At 40.7% G+C, this 24,994-nt stretch overlaps 1 protein-coding gene across 7 annotated transcripts in view; it reads left to right on the plus strand.

The window, feature by feature from the left end:
• LOC309687839 (leucine-rich repeat and fibronectin type III domain-containing protein 1-like protein) overlaps positions 1 to 24,994 on the plus strand; it is a 423,290-nt gene that overhangs the window by 224,038 nt on the left and 174,258 nt on the right. The window contains exon 5 of one of the 7 annotated variants that reach the window (XM_082503062.1): positions 2,207 to 2,249. The exons of 5 other annotated variants lie outside the window; for them this stretch is intronic. The gene's annotated coding sequence lies outside the window, so the exon portion shown is untranslated. Of the gene's footprint in view, positions 1 to 2,206; positions 2,250 to 14,438; positions 14,469 to 24,994 lie in introns of those variants that run through there. One more of the 7 variants, XM_082503067.1, reaches the window with a different exon arrangement.

The raw sequence follows: 24,994 nt of genomic DNA on the forward strand, positions 1-24,994 counted from the left end.
CAGGCTGCTTGGCCTTACTGGCTCCCTCTCTGTGTCGCTTTATAACTTTATTGATCTGGACAAAGCAGTGGAGCAGACAGGCCTATTACAGTGCACCCTGTATACCGCTGTGTTTCTTTCATGGTCATTCAGTGGAAGAGGTGCAGCAACGCCTCTACAGTGATGGGCACAGAGGAGCAAAATGAGGTTTTATTCTCAACAAAATTATATGTATATTGAGAAATAATGCAGAAAAAATCTAATCTAGCAGAGAAGAAGTAATCACAGTGCTATAGTTTCTGGATTCTGTCATTTGAGGGCTGAGCGTTAGCGTTTTGGATGCCATTGTTAGTGTGTGGAGTCAGAGTGAGCTCATAAGCTTATATTAGAAAGCTTGGTTAACACGCTGCATTCAGAAACACATTCCTGCTAATAAGTGCTCAGTAACACACTGATAAAATGCTGCAAAATCACCAAAGATGAAGCATAACGTTTGTGTTTGTACAATTAACCACAGGACAAGCCAAATTATTTATTAGCTTTTATTAAATTTGGTTAAAAAAAATCAGCGGTCGACTCAGATGGAGCTGAGATCTAGCAGGTAGCCTTTGGCTCAAGCTGCCTGTATCAATCAAAGAAGCCACGCCCCTGACAACCAGTATCCTGGTGGATGAGATACAAAAACAAACAGTTCATGTGAAAATGTAAAATATCCATAAAGGTGTTTTTTTTTTTAGATGTACCTCTCAACATTTATCTCTTCTGTAAAGCTGGCCAGTTTAAAACACCTTTTAAATGTGTGCTCGTTACTTCTGTTTCACCTCTGATATTTGAATCAGTAATCCGACACGCTGGCACTTCTAAATGTGAGCACAATTAACATTAAAGTCCCTGCTCTTTTCTGACTTGTCATATTATTTAATGTCAGCAGCTTCAAGGCTTTGGCTGTGCATTTCCTGCTGGCTGTGCAAAAAAAACTTTGGCTACGAGTTGGACTGTCAAACAAAGCTACGGTTTGTCAATTATAATGGTGCTTCTTCAGCAATAACACACATCCACTTTTGATGATAGAGTAGCAAATAAAATGCCTCGAATGGGCTCTACCTCTCCTCCGCACATCACCCCACCCCCACCCACAACCCTTCATCTTCTCCGGAGGTGTTGTTAGCAAAGAGCAGGCGCGCAGGAGGCTGAGTGAGCGTCCACATTTTACAGCCGTGTGAGAACTTTGAAGAATTCCTGATGCTCTTGCACAGCAAGACTGTGAACCCAAAATGTTGCACAAATGATGTTATGATGATGGAGTTTATTTCTAAAGGCACAAGGCTCATTGGTGTTATTATTCAATAGTTGTGCTGAGTCAGCAGTTGTTTTAGTTTTGTTTGGGGAAATCAGGGGAATATGTGCTTACGGATGCTGTTATTATTTTAGCCCTTCAGACCCCCACAGGCAATCGAGGATTTAAGACTAGATACTATTTTAGTCCAACATTTCAAAGTAGACGTCTGGTGCAACAACATCTGGATGGATGGACAGAAGACACTTTTAAGAACTCCAGTTCCATAGATCTGTATGTAGTTGAATTTAGGTGACCAGAACTGACGGTAGTTCAAATCTTAATTCCAGAGGCTGTTCCTCTGTCCTCCACAGTGCGGGCATCATATCTTCCCTGCAGAGTGACTTGGGGCATTGCCTGGAGTTCATGGTTTATGCTGGAGTTCCATGTGAACTCCAAGTGAACCAAAATGCGTCACGTAAGAATGTTCAGTCATTCGTTTGCCAGGAAGAAGGTGTTCTGCACTATTGGAGAACATGAAGAATTTATGTTCATTTCACAGCTAGTATGTAGCCCGTATAGATTTTTGCACATCTGTAGTACCTCGTTGAATCCCAAAATACAAAGCATATGTTTTTAGCTAAAACTTGGAATGTACCCCTGGTGTTGGTTCAGATGGAGGTTGGATCACATTCCCATCATTCCCATCAACCACTCTGGAGTTCATTTGGAACTGCACTGAGACCTTGTTTTGGTCTGTACCCGAGTGCGATCACTGTGTGCACCAGAGAACCACACCAAGGGGAAAATGAGCCAGAGTTCAGTTAAAAAAAAACAACTAGCAGTTAAGAAAACACAATGAGCACTTTGAATACATTTCTGATAGCTGCTGCTGCTTTCTTCTGCGATGTTTTGTGGCTTTGACTTGTTTTGTTTGTGTTTTTTGTTTAGCTGGCTCTGTTTAAGGTTTCACTCCAGTTCCACACCAAACTGGGTAAGCTATAACTGGCTTGACGTTGTGCCACAAAACCAGAAACGGTCAAACCCAAACTCCATTTCTTGTTCAGCTTCACGTTTCTGTGTTAGTTTCATCACTTTCATCAGTTTGTTCATTCTATTCGTAAACCTATGTTACATTTCAGAGTGTGTCGGCCTTCTCTGTGTCTGTGTCAAGTTTTCATGTTCTTCTTGTGCATCCATGAATTTCCTTCAGGTACCCCGCTCTGCCCAGAGACCAAAGGCATGTATGTTAGGTTTGTTAGTGATTCATTGCCAAAGCAAGAAACCCTTCACTACCTTTTAGGTACTTCTGAACCTAAAGACGAAACCTCTCAGGAGAAAATATACTGGATGGGGCAACAAGATGTAAGGCACCATCAGTACAAAGAGATCCCGGCATGCTCACTGGGCGGGACTTTTTTCACAAATCCGAATGCCCATTTTTCGATTATTATATTTCTGTAACATCGCAGGTTCGTCATACCTATCTCGATACTTCATCCATTAGTTTGTGCTCTATTTTTAGTATTTATTTAGTATTATTTAACATTTTCATGTTTTTATTTCTGTGTTTCATTTTCAATATCTGCCTTCTAATTTCTGTTTCTTATTTGCATGCAATTGTTTTGTCTCACTGCGGTATCAGTCCCATAAAACATCACACTCTTATTATTTCAAAGCATTTCTTCACAATGGCTGATTTATTGCGGAGGTATCAGAGCTGCTCAAACAGTGGATAAGCTTTGTGTAGCTTCTGTTTGGTTCCCACCTCCTCGTTGTTTAGTTTGTTAGAGATAATCATGTTTATTTCAAGGTTTTTTCACACTGTTCTCAATTAAAAAGAGTCTCAGTTTCTCAGTGTGGTTAATATTTTCTTTATCTTTCACTCAAAGCATTCATTGTCAAATATGAATTCGTGGCAGCAGAGATGATAATTCTACACTGTTTTCAATTCACAAGGTTAATTATTCCTGATTAAAGAGAGTTCAGCTCAGCTGTCTCAGAGGCAGACACTGGTAACACTGGTGAGACCACCGGTGAAAAAAAAGGGGAAAAGAAAAGAGTGGAAAGCTGTTTATGAAAGGTGTTTCTTAGGCGGGAAACCCTTGCAACTCAAAAGGTGCTGTTCTGGTGAGCCCCAAAGGGCTTTCTGAGCCTCCTGCATGGAGTATTTCTCTGCAATCACAAACTCTGTGTAAACAATCTTGGTATCAAAATAAAGCTAACAGATTTCATCAGAGGTTTAAATACTGCAGCAGTTGTTACTGTGTCAAAGTTACTGAGGCTAGAACACAGATAGTCAGTAATCAACATTTAAACATCATCTGTGCCAAGATTTATGATTCCATGGTGGTCTTCTTTTGTGGCTGGTTCACTGGATTTTGGTCGGAGCGTGTTGAAACTTGGAGTTTGGGGATCTGTGAGAGCCCAGCTAGCTAACCAGGCTTTGGTTCCCTTTTTACATGAAGTCGGGAGAGTTCGTGGCTCCGTTGTGTGTGTTTAGAAGACTTTTGCACAATTACGTAACTGCTCTTTTAATCATTGCTTGTTCTCACTGTGTTTGGTTGTTGTAGAAATGGTTTATATGAGCGTTTAGATTCTAAGGTTTCTGTGGATACCCCACATGTCAATATTTGCGTAAAAAACTTCATGCCACGGAGGGTTGCATACCTCTCAAGAGGTTTGACTAGTATTAAAATGATGCCTGCAAGCCACTCTGCAACCCAATTCCAGCTCTAAGTTTCCATTTAGTTTCTGTGTCTTTTATTAAACTTAACTGGAGAAGTTGTTTCTTTTCTGCCAGGTTTACATTTCCTTAAGGTCTATTTTCTGTTCTATTCAGTTTTCTCTCTGTGCACCCAGTGAGTAGGTGAAATTATTTTGGTTCACCACTGAAACACCAACTGAGCTCTGGTCGTCTTACACTATATAAACATGACAGGTTTTATAGTTAGCTTCTCAGCTAATTCGTTCACGCAACTAGAATCTGTGGTCGTCTTAGCATCCCTGGATTTGCACGCTGCAATGAAAGCTCAGAGAAATTTGGTTCTAATGTGGGATCTCAGTCCTAATCTTACGAATTAGTGAGGATAACTTAATAATGGCAAAAATCTTAACCTAGTTTTGTGGCTGTCTCCCACTGTTTGTCGACTCTGCTGCAGCGGGATGTGTGCTGTAAATGTCAGAGCAATTTTTCATTCTTCATCTGTGCCAAAATGAATTCCTGAGGCCTGACTGTTTGGCAGTAACAGCAGCCTGATCTGCTGCTTGGCTTTGCTTTTGTGTGCTAATGCCCCCCTGAGGAGCCCCAGCAGGTCTGTGTGTGGTGGCTCAGTGAATGTGAATGTCATGGTAATTTTACACTTTATCCCTAAAAGGATGGAGTTATATACTTCGCCTATCTATATCTGCTGAGATTTCATCAGACAGTGGTTCATCTGTGCACATTTCTTTTGTACGTCCTGACCAGAAGAATGTGATCTGGCTTTTTTCAGTTATTCTTCCTGAGAGAGAATTTCTACATCTGTCCTACTCTAAGACACTCAGGAGAATCTCACATGGATTGTACCACATGCTGGTTGTATATTGATAAAAACATTTAATATTTTGGTTTGAATAATGTAACTTGATAAAAATATAATCCAGACTCAGAGTCAGAAGTGTCAGCATGTTTTAAACTAAACAAGTTGCATGAAAATGAAGCCGATGTGGATAAAACTGCAGTTCCTCTGGATGCCACCTGAGGCTGGCTTCAAAAGTGAGTCGTCCCCACAGCCCTGTTAAAATGCCTCAAACTTTAATGCATTAAAACGTATTTATATGTTTTGGTGTATTGATGGTCAGGCTTTAAGTTATGAAACAGTCCAGAAAGAAACCCAGTGCCAAACACAGCAGGCAGGATAAAAGTTCACTAAATCTTCAGTCCAGCTCATATATGATCATGTAATGAAAACAACGGGAATACAACGAAACAGAACTTGAAGAAAGACTTAAAACAGTTTAAAGACGAGTGTCAGGGAGAGCAGTGGAGAATATGAATCCTGTAATTAAGTGTACAGACTGTTCTCATCCATGCTGTGTGTCTCAGTTAGGCCCACATCACTCAACCAAGCAAAGCCATCTTTACAAAATCTGTAGAAATAGGAATTGAATGTGTTACGTTGCTCTGAAAGGGTCCAGGCGATTAGGAAAAGTAACAAAAAGTGTCTGGGTCAGAAAAACGAGACAGAGAGGCAAAATGGTTAAATTAAAGAGTTTTATTAAAGTTTCTATTAATAACTCAACTAAAAGAGACGGACAAGCTGCTATCACCATTTAAAGAAACAAAACAAAACAAGCGTTGGTCAGTAAACTGAAAAGTAACTAAAAAGGATTCGTTGCCAAACACTCGCCCACACAGGCCCTAACCCAGCCAGGGCCGTGACAAATGTAACAAATCTCCAAATGTAACAAATCTCCAAATGTAACAAATCTCCAAATGTAAATGCAAATCTTTTAAGCAATATGCTTTCTCGACATCTGCTGATGACACAGGAAACCTCCAAAACCCCCTTGTTGCCCCTGAACGAGTTTTGAGTTCTGCTTGTAATGATGCTTATATTTGAATATGTGAAGTCCGAGTACTGGCCAGTGAACCCTCTGATGTCTAAATTATAATTCCTGAGAAGTAGCCATCACCCTAACCCCTAATTTCCTACATTTTGGAGAAAATTAAATGCTAAATGAGCAGTGACAGGGCTCTGTAAGTTGTTGCTAAACCCTCCTTTAGTTACACTGCAGTGGGCCTGGGCTGCTGGAGGCTTCCCCAGTGAGGTGAAATGAACGCAATTACTGAAAAAATGTTTATTTGGAAAAAAGCGATTAGTTGTAATTTGTCAACAGTCAGCAGAAATTTAAAATGATTTAAAAGCTGATAAATCTCCAAACATTGATTGTGTTCATCTGGACGTAGCGTTTTCAGTGGGAGGAACATTTCCTCACTCATCCAGAGGACTTCTTCACCCTCAGCTACCTGCAGCTTCAACCATCCTTTTTAAAACAAAACGTTTGCACAATGACTGAAACTAGCACCACTGACAAACAATGTGCTGCGAGGTCACTTCCTTTATCATTAACCATCAACTAATTTGGGGGTTTTCTTACCTGGATGATTGAGCATGCATCAAGACAAAAGCTGCAGCGGTTAAATCCAAGCAGGGCTTGAACAGTCTGCGTGGAGCGTAGAGAGGAATCCATTTTCTGAAACATAATCTCAAGACCACCAGCTGCCAACACTTTAGCTTTTTATTGGCATTTTCTAATTTATCTGCACTCATGGGAAGCCTTGGCACAGATATCAACTGCATGTTATCAGGATAACCGTACGTTTCACTAGAGGCCAAGAAAGAAAAAAGGTTCCTCTTGATAACTGATGGATTCCAGATAGTTGTTAAATTATCTATTATCCACAGCTGCTTTGATACTGATTAATAACTTCTGCAAAATGTATTAAATTGGGGCAGTCAGAGTCTGATATGCAGTCTTCAGTTTCAGAATGCCTGTGATGTAAGGAGCCTCACTTCACTGTTTGCTGTCATTAAATCACCATAAAGCATGCAGGAACTCTTTGAGGCACTCTTCGTATTAGCTCTTCGTATTAGCTGATGGTTGAAATGTCCCCTAAAGATGTGCATGTTTGTAAAACTAAAACAATTGTTGGTGGTCACAATGTTATCACCATTTTGTCAGTAAGCACACTTCACCTGTTGGTACTTCACCTGTTGGTGGGTGTTTTTCACTCACTGGTTGCTCTTTTTTCCCTCGTGCGCAGCTTCACAGCATGTTTGAGCTTCCAGTGGCTCTTATTTGTTTTCCAAGCTTTTTGGTTTCAGATTCGGACACCACATTTATTTGTTAAAAAGCTCCAGTCGCATTTTCACGTTTGCATTCTGCACTTCACAAACCTCACTCCTACTCACTTTCCTCAGTTTGCTCCTGTGTGCGGTGGTTCTTGATGAATGAGAGGCGTTTTCCAACTGTTGAGCTTAAGACTGCTTCACTGCGCTGAACACTGATATGAGGTCGCGGGTGTGAGCTCGTGGTGGCTTTACACTTTGGTGGTCGTACAGTGACAGGGATAATTTGCCACAGTGGGATCTGATTTCCACAGTGATCACAGAAAATATTGTTGGACAGCTTAATTAGTTTCATTCAGCTTCACGCTGATAACATTCCAGAGGTTTGCTAATTCAAATGAGGGTCAGATTTTCTCATTTTCATTTTTTTCTGTTCTTTTTTTCCTGTATGAAACCAGAAAAACAAGCGAAAGAAATGGAATGAAAGTGTGTGAGGGCGACAGATGAGAGTCGTCTTGATTTTAAACAGTAAACTGAAGGAAATTCAACACCAGCCACAGACAATGGGATATCAGTGTCAGTTTAACAAATAGGCTTTACAAGTATATGCTGCTCAATGCAAGAGGGGAATTAAATATAGTAAGTCACCTTGATAAAGAAAAGAAGAACATAGTATGTCACCCTGGACAGGTTAATATCCCACTGAGCGCGTGCAGCAGAGCTGTGGCATATATAACGTTGCCCAAATGAAATTATCTCAGGAAGTGTGTACCAGCTGAGATGGAGACAGGAGAAATAGATATAGTAAAGTGAAATGCAGATCAGGTGTTTTGTGAGCAGCTCTGAATTTGCAGGACAAACTCGACCCAGGAAAAATATAAATGCATACAAATCTCTTCACTCATACATGTTTGCAGTCATGTTCTAAATATTTGATACTGATATGCTTTGATTAATTTGTGTGTAACACGTTAGTGTTACAATAGAATAATGTGCTGCCTATAGCATAAACAGGAGCTGTAGAGGGCTGTGATAAACAAGGCCAACTATAAAGTGCCGGAGCTTCCACACATAGATGCCGGTCCATAATCGTTCACTTATTCGAGGCAAAGTGTGGACCGTGCTGATCGATGTAAAGCCTATTTTACAGATATGTGTTTGTGTCACTTTGCGTAAGATTACAGCCTTAGCGAGGATGCTTGTGTGCGGTGCTCCAGAAAACCAAAGGCATGCAGCTCAGTGCGGATGAATCTGCAGGGAGCCCTTCACTTTCGAGCTGTTGTGCTTCAGACTCGAGCAAAGCACAGAAAGTGGCTTCAACTGACTTTTTATTTTAGCACCACAAGCAAAAGCAGCCCACAGAGCTGTTGTTTGTGACATCGCCCCCTGATGACAGTAAACAGCTACAGCATGTGAATGACAGCCTGCACAGCCATCCATAGGATCTGTGTGGGACCAACCCCAAAGCATGAAAAAGCCATGAAATCTGCACAAATCCCTTTGCTTTACTTCCAAAGGCGTCTACAGGAGCCTTTGGACTAAGACCACCAGGTACTGGAACAGCTTCTTCCCCACAGCTGTCAGACTCCTGAACTCTGCCTCCTGACGTCTGACCCACGTTAACACATGGACTGAACATACACACACACAATGGAAAACCGTACCCTCAAACACACAATAATAACATGGACTGAACCACCACTCACAACCACTAGCACTTTTTATAGCCTCTGTAGAAACTATCTACACCCTCACTTATCTTAACTGCACTACTGTATAGCTCTGTGTAAATAATCATTCTGTACATTCGATAATTTTTAACCCTACAACTGTTTACAACTTGCATAGTTCCCATTTCTGTATAACTGTATATCTCCGATTATTATTTATTTCATATTCTGTATAGTTTTTCATATTTATATCCTGTTCATAGCCTGTACATAGCTTGTACTCACTACAGCCTGTACATACCTATAGTTATAGAATATTCACAACATACTTCATACCGTGTACATTATAACATACCACAATAGACCCATTTCTGTAATATACAAATTCAAATTCAAATTCAAATTTTATTTGTCACACACACACAACCATACACAGTATGACATGGGGGTGAAATGCTTGTAGCTGTACAATGCCCGACCATTAAATGACAGAAGAAAAGTTTTACAATATTTACTACAAAAATTTACAAATTAACTTAGGAATTAACTTAGGAATTTACAGTAAAGAATGTGCAAATAGCAGAAGAGATTATTGTATTGTATTGTATCTTTATTTGTTTCAGACATATAAAACAAAAAACAATATATACACACTACATATATTTTCATTTACAGATACGAATATATATGTAGATATACACACACACACGTATGTGTTCAGATAAACAAAAAATATATAATGAAATAAAACAAAATCGTCTGACATAATGTAACAATGTTTGGTCAATGTTTGGATTATAAATTATAGGAATTATAGAATTATAGGAAATGTGTGGTGGTGCGTGTGGTGACGTGTGTGAGAGTCCAGTCTTATAGTGACGTGTTTGGGAGAGTCCAGTCCTACACCTGGTTCAGGCCCCGAATAGCCTGGGGGAAGAAGCTCCTCTTCATTCTCTCTGTTTTGGCCTTAAGGGAGCGGAAGCGCTTCCCAGACCTCAACAGTGAGAAGAGTCCATTGTTGGGATGGGAGAGGTCCATCATAATCTTCCTAGCTTTGGACTTGCACCGCTTGGTGTAGATGGACAGCAGGTCAGGGAGCTCTGATTGAATGATGCGTTCATACTCACATATCTATATTATTGCTAATATATATTGTAATATATCTATATCACTAAAGCACTTCTGGATGGATGCAAACTGCATTTCGTTGCCCTGTACCTGTGCATGTGCAATGACAATAAAGTTGAATTCTATTCTAATTCTATTCCACACCAGGTTTCTCTGAAACTGAAGCCTGTCTCGTTCTAACAAAATTCTCAAATAAAAATCTTGCCAATTACCTTTTTTTCTCTTCTCATTTATCTTCCACATCCTTGTTCCAGAGAGCTAACTGACCTGTTTCAAACCTCAAAGCTTTATCACCCTTTTTTTAAAAAACATTTCTCCAGTGCAAAGCTGATTTTAGCCACTGGTAACTGTAAATGCCATCTTATATGCAGGTAATCTATTATGAACCCACAGGGCCTTTATCAGCAAATAGCAGTCCTATAAATACACATGTGAAATATATAAAACCATGAAACATAACTGCGCCATCCTTCAAATGTTGCTTTGTTTTTGTTTGTTTTAATTGATTTTTATTTTTGTAATTTTCCCTTTCAAACTCTTGCTTCAAGTATCGAGACTCTTGCTCTGAATCAAACTCAAGTAAAGACCTTTAGTGGGATTTGAGCTCTAATCTCGTAGTCTAGTTTGCAGAGTTTAATTAAATGTGGATCTGAAGTAAATCTTTGTGCGTCTTCCCGCTGCTGACTCAAAAACACTGAGCTCCTGCTCTCAGCCACAGCTAACGATGCACAGTCAGCTCTGCGCCGTGTCGCAGTGGATCTAAGGGCAAAGGGATATTGTGCTTTGGTGGACACAAAAAGATGGGTCATTTGTTAAAGTTGGAGTCCCAGTCTTATCGAGCCACGGGCAACATCTTTAATTTGTAGCGCTGAGCAGTGTTTTCAGCAGCAGATAACAGAACAGTCTTGTGTCATGAAATTTCTTACGTGATGTAGGTCTTGTCCAGAATGCTGCTTCTTTTACAAATTTAGTGCTGAAACTCATTATTTCAATACAATTAGATGTCCTGTTATGCTTCACTTGTTTTCTTCCATATGTAGTGTACACTGCTGGTGGATACTGATATTAAATCTGGCCAAAGGTTTCCAAAAGTGACATCAGTGTATGTAAAAAAAAATGTGTGTTATGTCAGAAGGGATTTCCTTATATAGTCGTCAGGCATACTGAGACTCCACCCACTGGCTGTTTAACCCTTCACACTGTTAGGTGCAGTTAATTTGGGGTTAAAAGTGAAAGGAGCTATAAGTGCTTTTTTGACAGGATGAACCGATTTGATCAAATCCTAATTGTGCAGACGGATGTGTAAAGAAGCTGTTCTCGTTTGGGCTTTAAAGAAAAGTGTACATGACTTGTAAATCCAAATCCACTGGTGTTACGGCCTTTACGAGCAGCGGCACGCTGACTCAGACAGGCTCAGACACACACCAGCACTCAGAGTTCTGGATGAACATCCAGGGTTTTGGAAGTGAGGCAAACATTGACATATAGCAAATGGTGAGCTAACTGTGTTGCGGCACTGAGAGGCTGTCTGGATTTCACACTGTGTGGTCTGGCAAGTCTGTTACATGTCTGACTGACGAGGATGTATTGCAAGGTTTGCCAGCCAATGCAAACCCGGGAGCAGCTCATTTTCTTTTCCCCCTTCACCTCTGAGCACACCTCATTAAAGGGAGGATGTGAGCAGTGCGTTTCTTCACAGGGGATGCACTTGGATCTGCCGCTTACAAACTAAGGCTTAATGAAGAATTTCAATCCACTGTATCATTCTTTTGCTGGCCTCAGATACAAAGTGAAAAGGTAACATAGAAGTCTCTGTGTGACTGGAGTTTAAATCAGCTGCAGTGGCGGGTTTTCCAAGACTTCCGGTGTAGCCTTGATATCCAGCGGGTGGATCGCAATTCAAGGCCCACTCATTGTTTACAAATGTACTTAAGAAGCGTAGTATATAAAAAGGCTTCCAAAACTGATGATGCATTTCAGTAAATGTGTTTCCTCCTTGCATGCATATGTAGCTTAGATACGATTGCCTATCTGTGTATTCTAAATCCTGATGGTTTTAGTGTGTGAGCAGCTGAGGTTAGTGGCGTTTGCTGACTGCACTGTCTCGTTGGGAGCATGGAGGGCAGTGAAGTGACGCTGACCCAATCAGGCCCTAATTTAAACGAGGCGCCCTCAGCCTCCAGCCAAAGGCCAAACTCACCTCGAGCTCAGAGTAACAGGAAGAACATCGCCAGTGTTGGACAAAGAAGAATTTAGAACAGAGTAATGGAGATGATATAAATGATGACTTGGGTCATATTTTGATGCGATCATAGCAGACAATATCTGGTCAGAGAGTAAGTAAGTTATTGTAAGTACAAGTAAGTGGTAATTTATTTATTTATTCGTTTTTACCTTTAGCTTAGTGGTTAAACAGTGAGTTATTCTTTTTTCACTTCCATACACTCACAGGGAGGCACTGGGGACAGTTTGGGGTCCAGTATCTTTCCCGAACAGCGCACTGGATGAATTGTTGGAACCACTGACATTCCAGAGAGGGCTGTCTAAACATTTGACTTATCATCAAATGTTTAGACAGCCCTCTCTTCCTGAGCAACAATATCAATAATCACTTCCTTACCTGCAGATTCTATAGATATTCACTTATCTTCAGATAGAGACTACCATAGTTGTATCACTGAAATAATCAGCTGTTTGCTATCCTAAATAGTATCACATACTAGTACTCGTATGTACGAGGTTGTCATACCAAGTGCAGATGTGTGCTTGGTCCTCTTCACTCCTTCAGATAAACGAATGAGGCAGGAGCTCAAAGCAGCAGAAAACAGAAGGAGAGTGCTGCTGCCTGTTGATTTGATTTAATGTAACGGTGTTTGCAGAGAGGCTTGTTTGTCTCCTCTGCTGAACTTTTGTTTCGCTGGGCGTGCGCGTATGTTGGTGAAGGTCTCAGCTGTGTGTGGGGACGGCGCGGTGAAGGAAACATAACAACAGACTGTGTAAGGAAGTAGAGCTGTGATCCAAAGAAAAGGAAAAATCCAAAAGATCTGAGCGCAGATGAGATGACTTTACATTGTTGTTGGTGTTTGTTTACTGTATGGTCACCAGTAGCTGCAGGATCAATCATTCACTCATTTATATGTATGAGGTTCTCATGCTGGTATTGCCTGGTGAATGGTTCACACTCGTACCAGTAGCACTGGGACTAGTGGCGATGCTACTGTTTTCTTTCTGACACTTGGACTGTAAAGATTCTCCAACCTGATGTAAACTGCATTGTTTATTGTATTTCACTGGTAGAAGAAAAGTTTCAAAGCTTTTAATCTGATGTTGTGCTTATGACAGTGCAGCTCTGGAATCTTACACATACTATCATCCACCCCGACCTCTTTCATGCATTTTTCTCTCCCAATGAAACATCAGTTCGACTGAAACTGAAGTCTCTATTCATGATTTATCTCGAGTCTTTTATCACGCGGTTGAAGTGGTGTCTGATTTTTGTTTCACTTAAAATCTCCTTGAAATAAATGGCAAACAACAGGATGATTTAGATCACTTAACAAGAGCCAAACTGCAAGTCAGGGAGAGCTTTCAAACTATAATCTGCTGATGTAGTCATCCACAAGCTCTCTACTTCACATAACGGCGGCATTGTTTTCAATACTGGCATCAAAAGAAAGCGATGGAGAATGAACTTAACTACTATTTGACTGAAATTCCAACTTATTTCTAGTGAATTTGGCGTTACAGCATTTTAAACCAGTTTATTTATTTATTTTTACCATCTTGTCTGCCATGCTCCTCGCTTGGTGACTAACTGCAGTTTCTGTTTTACATATGCAGCAGGATATAAATTAGCATAATTACGTGTAAAGGTTGCTTTAACTCGACACTGTGAAAATCACTTGGACAACATTAATGGTGAGATAGACTTAAATGTAGGCCCCACACATCACAGGAGCAAAGCCAGCAGCACCACGCATGTTTATTGGTTTGTTTATTGAAATTTCTTTCATTCCTTCCTGTGCGCACTTATCCCTTCTTTCTTAATTTTCCCATTCTTCTCCAGTTGCTCGTCTTCCTCCTGACTCGTAGAGCTTAAATCAGGCAGCAAGGAGAGAGCAGATAAGGCCAAGGACTTGTAAGCTTGTATATCACTGCAGACAGGCAGGATTGCCTTTATCTCTGAGGAAACCCAACACCACAGGGCCTTGCTCAAGGCTGAAACCAGTAAAGCTTCCCCAGTAGATCCCAGTACACTTCCCAAAGCTGTAGCACAGAGCCAGCTTTATTATCGACCCTTGTTGCCTGGGAAGATATATGATACTTTAGATCGCACGCACACGTACACACACTTCAGATGCAATAGCAATTCAGTTTCCTCCGCTCCTTCATTATATGTGTGTTTACTGCATCTGAGATAATGGCCTGTTCCTATTGGCTAAAGCCTTTGCAGTATGTAATCCTCAGGGACCTATCAGAGCTCAGCGCTGTCTGGGGAGTGCTGGGCTGAATGTACTCATACCCTGTGGGTAGTCCGCCGGGAACTTCTTTTTCCTGTGCTGGGAAGTCAGTGAAAATGAGGTGCGTACAGATCAGGGTGTGTGTGTGTGTGTGTTTGTGTTTGTGTGTGTGTGTGTGCGTGTGTGTTTGTGTGTGTGTGTGAGAGAGAGAGAGAGAGAGAGAGAGAGAGCAGGGGTTAAGGCTGTAGAGACCAACAGAAATTTCTCTGTTTTCTTTTAAGTGTTGTTGCACCACAGTGGATCAGTGGCCAGAAGGAAAGAAGGAAACGTATACGTGCACGGTTTCCTGGCACAGTACTTGTGATACAGGTAGTGATAAAGGTTAAGTATTTGGGTCAATAGGTGGGTGAGGATAGAAGATTTTATGACTTCAACAAAATAAGCACAAAGTATCTCGAGTTCTTGCTCTTGAACGGAGCAAAAAGAGAGCAAAGTTTGAGGGGATGTGCTGACTGTGCCAGGCTGTCGTATCACAGAGAACCGATCATGAAAGCAAAGTTTTGGCAGTAAAAGATGGATTCATGGATCTGCTACAACAAAAACAATAGCAGTCATTGTGCTGCGTTGGCCAAACATGGCACATCCAACCAACAGGTAGCCTTATGCTGTGATGAGTAAAGTAAAAACAGCTCATTGCTTTCATCATTTCTGTGGCTTCAAGTGAATTTTGATGAATAAAGCTGTTTGTAAACTTGTTTTTGGCAAACTCGCTCAGCACTTTCTGAGTTAAACACAAAGGAAATGAGACAACCTGTTGCTTCTGTTGCCAACACACTGCCTGCAGTCTCTCTGCAGCTTATTGTATGTTTTATAAGATATAACTGCTTGTTATGATGAAAGTATTAAACTGTTACTTTTTAAAGGATTCTTTAACTCTTTACAACCTAAACCATAAAATCATTTTCAATTTTTTTGAAAATGGAGGGTTTATTCAACCATCTGACATTTTTTTTCTAATAATTAAATATCAGTTTCCAAAAATGAATTGTAATTTGTATAATTTGTGCTACATCAATCTCAAAAACGAATCTATCAAATACAGTACACTAGGAGTTAGGGGATTTAAAGAGCTACCGGGCACACTAAAGTCTAAAGTCATCACGTTATGAGTTCGTTAGTAGAGTTCGTTGGACATGGTTATTGTCAGTTATATTCTTAAACAAGAAAAAAAAGTTTTTATCACACAGACTCTGAAACTGCTGGAAAAAGTGCTAACATTGGAAATCGCGCTCACAGACGTAGTTTTTAATTTGGTGAGTCAGCGCCCAGGGTAGCTATGAGCACAGAACATGAGCGATCACAAACACTGATGGGTCACTGGCAGCAGAGTGGCAGAGATTTTTCCAGGGACAGTGATTTTATTTTGCAGAGAACTAATAGGTCAGCATGCTGATTTCTCAGATCTCTCTCTTATTTTGAAAACCCAACGTGTTCTGTACCAGTATTCGGCTCCGTCATAACTCCTCGAAAGCTCACTGAGAGCCTTTAAGAGCTTGTCAGCCTGTGATATTTGAAGGTGGCTCCTTCTCCTCACCTTCAAGTTCCTCTGGTTTCTTTTTCTTTTTTTGTCCGCTTTCTCTTCCACAGCTCGTCTTCTGTCCCACACCCCACAGCCAGTCACAGAAAATGTCTGCTCCCTGAGCCTGGTAGCTGGTAAAAGGGAGTTTTTCCTTCCCACTGTTGCCAAGTTCTTGTTTATAGGGGATTGTGTGGTTTTCTCTTTACCTTAGTCGCCTTGAGGTGGCTGTTGTTGTGATTTGGCACTTATATAATTACACTGAATTAAACTGAGTTGGTGTCTATGCCTTCGGCCTGCCTGCTTTTGCGAAACACACTGGGTGCACAGTCTTCATTCTTCTTCTTCCGGCTGTTCTCTTCGAGGGTCACCACAACAGACCGTCTGCCCCCATCTCGCTTCATCCCTAGCATCCTTCTCCATCACACCAGCCCTCTGCATACATGTAAGTGGCCGATACTGTCGGTTAACACACTATGTCCGGCACCTTATAGGAAAAGTGCGATGGATTAGTGTGTTTTCTTGACAGCTAGCAGTTATGTGGTATTGACATTAAAATTGCCTTGCTGGCTTGTGAATCTGGGAAGCTATCTAGCTTTTTTAGTCTCACACAAACACTCCTTCAGATTTTTACATAAAGGCTGGCAGCACAATGTTGGCATCATGTCGCACAATATGATGACATCTTGCCATCTGATATGTTATTTACACATCAGTGTGGTTACAGCAGAAAAGATCTTCACAGTCTGAATATGTAAATGCGACAAGAGGAGGAGGAGCGGGAGGGAGGAGGGCTAACAGCGATCCTGTGTGGGACGCGATGTGTCGTAAATGCTGATTACAGTATCCTGCCACTTCCATCTCTCCAAACGTATCGCTACTCGATGACAACCGCCTCACCATCCACCCCCACCCCCACACCATCTATCTTTCTCCCATCTGTTTCCCCCACTCTCCATCTTATTTACTTTAGGTGAAGCTCCAACATGAAGCTGTGGTGTTGCTGATGCGATCTCTGATTGCAGCATCCCACCACTTCTGTCAGTCACAATTCATCACTTTATCCGTTCCTCTCTCCCTCCATCCTCCTCTTTCTCTCCTTCTCTCGCTCTGTCTTTGTATTTATTTGTTTACTTACCAAAAGAACGATTTGATATGAAGAAAAGATGGAGCTGATGTTGCTTTAATGCGATTGCGACATCCCACCCTTCCTGTCAGTCATAATTTATCATTTTAGATGTTTCACCCTCTCTCTTTCCCCCCTTCCCTGTCTTCCTGTCTCCTGCACGTTGATTTAGTGTGAGAAGGATGTGATGAGAATTAGCCTGCTGACGTGATCTTGTGATGTTGATTGCAGCATCCCACCACTTCTGTCCACCGCAATTTAGTATTCGTTGCTATGCCAGCCCACTCCTCCTTCTTCCGGTGTCTGAAGAACATTTTCTTCTCAGACTTTTTCAAAATGATAATTATGACAAAATAGTTTTGTCGAGGCTTGTTAGTGCACTGTGTATCAGCACGAAATGTTAATATATTGAATGTGTGTAAAAGACTGGATTCATGGTCTTTTCACTTCTCATCCACACTGAAATTATTATGAACTTTCAAATAGTCCAAGAGACACTTCTCAAACCTCCACAGCCTCCAAATGTGGATTTTTATTGCTATTCTAATCTGGAACATCACATCAGCTGGTAATATCCACTGGAATGATGTCAGCTGCCAAAAACAAGTTCAGACAGCTGATGAGGTTTGAAAAGAAAGACATATTTTACTACTGTGAGCTAATGCTAAAGCTATTTATTAGCGCTGTGGGACTTTTTTCCCCGTTTCTTTTGGCTATGCTGCTTGGGCCCAGTGCAACAGGGGGGCTGTTTTGTATGTCCACATCCAGCACACTCTCACACTACTCTCTTATTTGGGTTTGTGTCGACCTGCAGAATGTAAATGAACAGACAGACAAACGCTCACCTGGAAACATCAGGCGAGCGTTTGTCTGAACGCTTGAAAGACAGCAAAAAGTTGAACAAATGTTTCAGAATAAGGCTCGATTTCATTGCATATCCAGAAAACGTGCTGTACGCCTTAAAGGACAAAGACCTAGAGTTCAACGCGTGCTGCACACGTGAGCATCGTCTGAATGAATTTAACATGCAGGACCAGCAGAAAGTAAGAGACAGCAGTCCCAAACAGCTGCTTAAACAGGCTCTATGAGTGCGACTCGTTTCCATTTGTTTTTAAACTTAAAAGAAATAAAGCTTTGATATTTACAAAGTCTTCTAATATTAAAAAATGTGATGATATGTCCCAGACCTAGTTTTACATTAGTTACTTGTTTAAATTTAAAGTGTGCATGTTGTTGTTGTAGTTAGGGAGCCGAAAAGCCTTTTGTGTTTTTGAGCTGCACTAAGATTTTATTTATATAGCACCAAAGCACAACAACCCCCTCACTGTGTTTAATACTGCACGATACACAGCCCACAGTAATGCAACGATCCATTTTATTGTGTCAAATGCTGCAGTGAACCTCTGAACTCTCAGCGCTGTGGCGCAAACGTCCTAAGAACAGACATACGCATTTCTTCGGTGAATCTGTGTGCAGAGTTGCTCCTCGTGATTTCACATCGATCGTGTTATTAAAACGCATCCGGTCAACAAGCCGAGAACATGCTTCTTCCAGAAGATCAAAGTAACCGTTTAAAAGTAGCTGATGTCTGTTTGCTGTGTTTGGGACACAACTTTGTGGGTTTTTTTAATGTAACTCAGAGAGAACTTCAAGCTGAGGAAGGAGCAAAAGTCTGTGTGAACGTGATGAATGTGGGTCAGCATGATTAGCTCACATGCTTTATTAAAGCTCTGTTTCTGTTTCTAAGTTCAGGGATAAGAGATGAATCCATTTCCACCACTCGACTTTGTTATGGTGGAAGTTACTTAGTTAGTTTATTTGCTTGTTTTAATCAATTTTAAATCATGCTTTTTATTTGTTCTTGTTTCTAATGTCTCTGTAAAGCACTTTGAATCACCTTGTTGTTGAATTGTGCTATACAAATAAACTTGCCTTGCCTTGCCTTGCCTTACTTTCATATATCATTAAAACAACTTTTAACTTCTGTGCATGACTCCACAGCTCAGTGTGAATTACTGGGACAAATACCAGCAGCAGTACTGGTTATAATGGGTGTTCTACACTGATTAGAAACATTTACTTTCTTTAATGTTGTTGCGTGTCTGTTGCATCACTATTAATCATGATGAAGGAAAAAAATGAAGCATAATTGTAAGTAATAGAAATGAATGACTCTGATTCCCTTTGTCTGTTCTGTGTTTCAGTGTATGATCCTATTATGACCTAAAAGAGCAGTGAGATTGTGTCATTGCTGTAACTGGTATTAATGGCACTCATACTGGTGACTGCATGAAATTTTGAAGTAGTTTGAAGCCGCCTTATAACCATCAGAAGAGCTGAGTGCAAACACCTCAGGGAGCTGTTTACAGAGCAATGTCAGCCACACAGAAGATGAAATACTTTATTATGCACTTACGAGGCAGTTATACTAATGTAGTGCTTTTGTACCTTTGAAAAGTATATTTACAGGCCTTTCCAGGAAAAAAGTACAAAGTGTCCTGTAGCTCTCTGCTAAGCTACAGCTTCATGTACCCGAGTCACTGCCCTGGACCTCTCCACTGTGTGTCTGTGCATTGGAGGTAGAGTACAGTTTATAAGTCCAGCTTGGTTCCCAAGCTGCCTGCCGTTAGCTAACAACACTCGAACCTTTATCCATCTCGCAGCTACAACCCAAATAGAATCACTGGTTAGTCTAATATTCATGTGGACAGATGGAGGAAACAGGAGAAAAGGCAGAGGCAGAGCTAGAAAGATATGGAGACAGATACAGAAGGAAGCTTGTTGGAATGAATGCTACATGGTTTTATTTAAGTTACATCAACAGTTAAACTCATTGAAGTACATCATTTATTTTTCAGTCTGAGCACACGTTGTCTCCCGCACCTAAAAGAAGAAACTGTGTAACATTTACCTTTTACTGCACAATCTGTGCACATAGTTTAGATGTGTTAAGGTTCAAAATTGAGGAAGGAGAATACAAACCACCCATGGTCCAGGAGCTCTTGGTCAAACAATGATTTTAATGAATACACACGTGTGGGAAGACAACTCTGTATGCAGACAGCAAGTAGTCTTCGACTTAATCAAAGCATAAACAGATATTTTATAGCATCAGGGTTTGATTTACTGACGCCCCTTCATGTGTCACAGATACATTTTATACATAGATCAGATCAACACCACAATGACTTTTAACCCAGAAAATCATCTTCTATTTTCATGGCCGATTCCTCCGGTCAACCTTTCAGTTCCTCTTTCTTGCCGAGAAGACAAGGACGGTTCCTCTTTTACCGAGACACTTTTGCAGTTACAACCAGACATGACTAATCTCTCCTCTAAATAAATTTAACTCATGTGTGTGTGTCACGACCTCACATGCTCTTTCTCAATTCACCTGTTGTACTTCTGACCTTTCACCAGACCAGAGGCTCACTGAGACTATATGTATGTCTTCTACTAAATAAATGTTTTAACCAAGAACCTCTACTAAAACCTTAATATAAAATGACCTGATATATAAGTGTTTTGTAAGCATGTATTGCAATTCCTTCTATGGCTCCAAGTCACTTGCACAAAGCTTCCAACCCCCAATTAATTGACCGAGCTCCAACTCTTTAATAAGCACAGATATGCACTGTGTATAAAATAGTCATAACTGCACCTGAAATACAAGGTCAACATAATAACTGTATGCATAACATCTTAAGGCCTTCTTAAAGCTATCTGTTACATTGTTAAAGCCTCGTCTTAGCCTGCTGCTCAAAATAACTTCCTGCTTCTGCAAACTCTCTGCAAGCCTGTTTCCTGTCAGCCTGTGACTTTTAGCCTTTCTGAAAGACACACACTGTTCAACCCCTGAATGCAATATAAACTCCAGATTATATTATTAATGCAATGGTAATGATGACAATTATTTAACAATAGCAGTAAAATAATTTCCCTGCTCCACAGATGTTGTGTGCTTTGTTGTTTTGCACGTAACTGATGTCTGTGTGTGGGTCAGTACATTAACACTCACACATGCCAATACATGTTCACACACAAGAATGTAAAAATAAACATGCACGTGCACTTAAACACACACACACACAGCTGGTGCCATCTGTTGAATCACAGTAGATTAGCCTGTTGGTGGCAGCAGCCTCATCGCTCTCTCTCTCTCTCTCTCACACACACACACACACACACACACACACACACACACACACAGGCTGTGATGTGCCAGTGTCTTGGGGCCGAGTATGACAAGGTGTCAAAGTGTTTTGCTCTGCCTGCCAAGTATCTCTCTCGCTCTCTCGTCAGCTCCGCCTTCCTCCCTACCTCTCGTCTCATGTCTCCTTTTCGACACGTTCTGTTGATCTTCACTGTATTTTTTGTCAAAAATAATAGTAAAGAATATCAGTATTATTTAGCATCTTACATACAGCATATCTAAGATAAGGTGATGAGGGCACACTGACCCAGGCAATAACTCACCATTAGTACTGATGAACTGTGGTTGCTGGTGTTCACTATAAGCCATTATCATATGACTGGACTGAAAACACATCCCTCTGTGCTGTTAGTGAGTCGGGCATTTGCATCTACTTATCAAGGTCAAGCATTCAGTGTCCTTTGACAAATTTAAAAAGTTGTCTTTACTTAAAATATTGATAAATAAAATCTACATTACCGTATTTTTCTGGCAATACGGCGCACCGGATTATAAGACACACTGTCGATGTTTATAAGTGTGGCTTATAGTGCGGAAAATACGGTACTTTGCAAATGATCCAAAAAGCTAAAGCTACTTTTTTAGCGTGCTGCACTTAGTGAGATGACGTTGGCTTATTATTGCATTGCAAAGTAAAAGCTTCATATAATTTTATATGTTACAGTGACATGGAGTCATTACTCACCACAGGAGTCTTAATCACGATGGCCTTTGTAGTATGCTTGCCCACACAAACACTTGAGACCAGATCCCACAGCACTACATAAAAGGAATAATGACCACACTAATGCTATGCCATGAACTCTATAACAGTGCTATTGTACTTTCACAGACAGTCAGAGTCAGCTGGCAGGGAGTCAGAACAGACTGTTATGTCCACTGGGAGCTGCATGTTGAGTAGATGTTTATATTGAGTTCAGTCAGCCATGCTCTATATGTGGCATTGCAGCCAACCACATGCCAGCACACACAGAGGTCTGTTGGCATCTCCAGTAAACTGAACCATGATTCCTTTAAGTGAACTGGATATGTCGCTCACCAGTATACTTTAAGTTAAAATGTTGTTATACACGCCCTACAGTAGACTGGTGACCTGTCCTGCCAATGCACTGGCACCAGCTGGCACAGCCTCCAGCCCTGAATTGGATAAGCAGTTTATAAATTGAACGGGTGAAGTGATGATGTTAATATACACAAAAGCTTTTCCTTACAATGAATTTTGACAAGTGGTGCGAAATACCAACAATATCTGAGCGGGTGTGCGTCGGTATGTTTACTGTGAGTGTTGTGCACATAATGATTTTTCTATCCTTGATCCCTGTCTTCTTAACACCTTTAAGTTTGTGACCTGAAACTGTCTAAATGCAATAAATTTATCTTTTAAGTGATTCTCTGTATTTGCCTTTCCCTACTTTTTAATCCACAGCAAAAGACAGAAAGTAGTGGTAAATCCACTACAGGTTTAAACACACACACACACACACAGACTGTCCATCTTCTCCTGAACCATAGCCCAGTTTTCCAACCAGTCTATGTGTGTGTGTGTGTGTGTGTGTGTGTGTGTGTGTGTGTGTGTGTGTGTTTGCTTATTTTGGTGAGCACAGCTTGAGTGTATTCATGTGCACGTGTTGGAGACAGAACGTGTCTGTGTGTGAGTGTGGGTGTAAGAGTGTGTGTGAGAGGCTGCCATCTGTTAAAATATTGAGTGGAACAGACCAGTATTATTCCCACAATCCCTCCCCTGCTGTCCCTTCTCTTTGCCATCGTTTACTCTCTTTCTTTCACCACCGTCCCTGCATCTCTCCATCCATCGAGTTATCGTGCTATCTCTGCCTCCTCTGGTAACTCGCTCTTTATTTGCACCTCCTCTTTTCATCTTCAGGCTATTTTTCCTGCAGCATCTCCACGGACCCACACTTAAAAACAACAGCATCATCAGCGTATCATAGCACACAAGACACACACGCTTACATTTGTGCACATTACGCAACATCTGAGCGTTACTGGAATTGTTTGCATTAGCTAATTTGGTGAATATGTATTCATTCATTTTTTGTGCAGCATTGTTTTATTTTTCATTTCCATCTAACGTCAACACACTTCATTTACTTTCTGGATGCTGCTTTTTTTTGTCACATGTGTCCATGGAGCCAAGTCCCAGGGTACCATGTAAACTGAGCATGAAATGCAAAAAGGATGATGTATTCACAAATGCAATGATATGTAAGATATGTGTTTACTGGATGAAAGGAAAGTGATGTAAACAGAACGTAAGGCTTTGTGTCCACCCAGCTGACACAAAGATATTTCCTTTTTTTAGCTTTACTAAAAACAAAATCCACAACATCTGCTTGTTTTAGAGTTGCAGTTATTCATGTAAATATTTCTAGGATGTTTGTTGGTTTTGTTCTATTTGACAAATGTCATTTTAAAAAAAACGTATTCAAACATATATTTGAATAGGAAAACATTTTGTACATCATAAGTTTGACACAAAAAAGGAACGAGGGACTAACAGAGAGAGGAGCCGACAGGGAAACCAGTAATAAAAACCAAGAGATGAACCACGATTGCAAACTGAAAGTCATGACTGAATGAACTATGAAATAGATTCAGCAAAAGACTTAACATTGAGATCACAAAGTTGCAGTCTTCAAAAATAATAAAGAAATCCAAATGTTAACACAAAAATCAAGCACTCCAAACACAAAAGCAGCAATAAAACACAAACCAACAATCCAGAGATCAACAACACAACCAATCCCAGGGACCGTGGCGCAAAGCTTTTATAACTGAAGCCTCACCAAAACATCACTCCAAGCTTGGTCTCGGGGCGTTGTCAATATCTGTGTGGTTCCAGTCACAAACCTCGGACCTGGACAGTTGTGCTGACAGCTCATAGTCGCAGGGTGATGCAGTGCACTCCACCCAGCTGCATTATCCTTGACTTCAAATTCCAACCAGGGGATTTATTCTCAGGGTGATCCTGACCTCTGACCTCACTGTGCAATGGAAAGTCAAGTCAGGAATACCCTGTGAGGATCCGTGAAGCATCCCATTATCATTTTAAGTTTGAGCAGCGCCTAAATTAGCTCTTTTTTTTTTATAATATCAGTTGTCTCAGTTTTTTTTAATCAACAAAACCCTTGGTGCTTTGGTCATGTGCTCGATTATTTTCAAGAGCAGTTTGGCCACAGTTATTCTCGTTGGTTAAACTGCTGTTAAAACAGTTTAAGTGTGTTTACTTCTTATCTTTTTTTCCGTGAAAGTTTAATATAAATCGAAGTGAACGTGTATTCAAAGACCCCCAAAAGTCCAAATTTAATGTGGTCAGACGTGTTAAACTGTCATGGCTACAGTGGCACATGTTCCAGTCTCAGGTTTTTTTAAAGATAACTCGAGATTTAACTCGTCCCGATCGATTTTATGGCTAAGTTACTTCTTAATTGGTGCCACGCACCATAGCACAACTGTTAATATTTAATGACTGAACTGACAAACCCGAGAGATGCCAACCAGCTACCAACTCTGCTCAAACCTGAGACTTAAACCTTCTCAGACATTTTGTGGAAGCAGCGATGTGAGGAAGGTAAAACTTGATGCCCTAATTTCTAGAAGTTGAGTTCATGGCTGGAAAAAAAAGAAAAGTAGTTTACGTCGGCTTTCAAAGTTTTATGCACAGGTTGAAAAAGAAACACTTATTCATTTTTTGAAGATTTCAGCAGCATTTTC

Source organism: Aulonocara stuartgranti, assembly GCF_965226115.1.
Source record: "Aulonocara stuartgranti genome assembly, chromosome: 14".
Lineage (NCBI taxonomy): Eukaryota > Metazoa > Chordata > Actinopteri > Cichliformes > Cichlidae > Aulonocara > Aulonocara stuartgranti.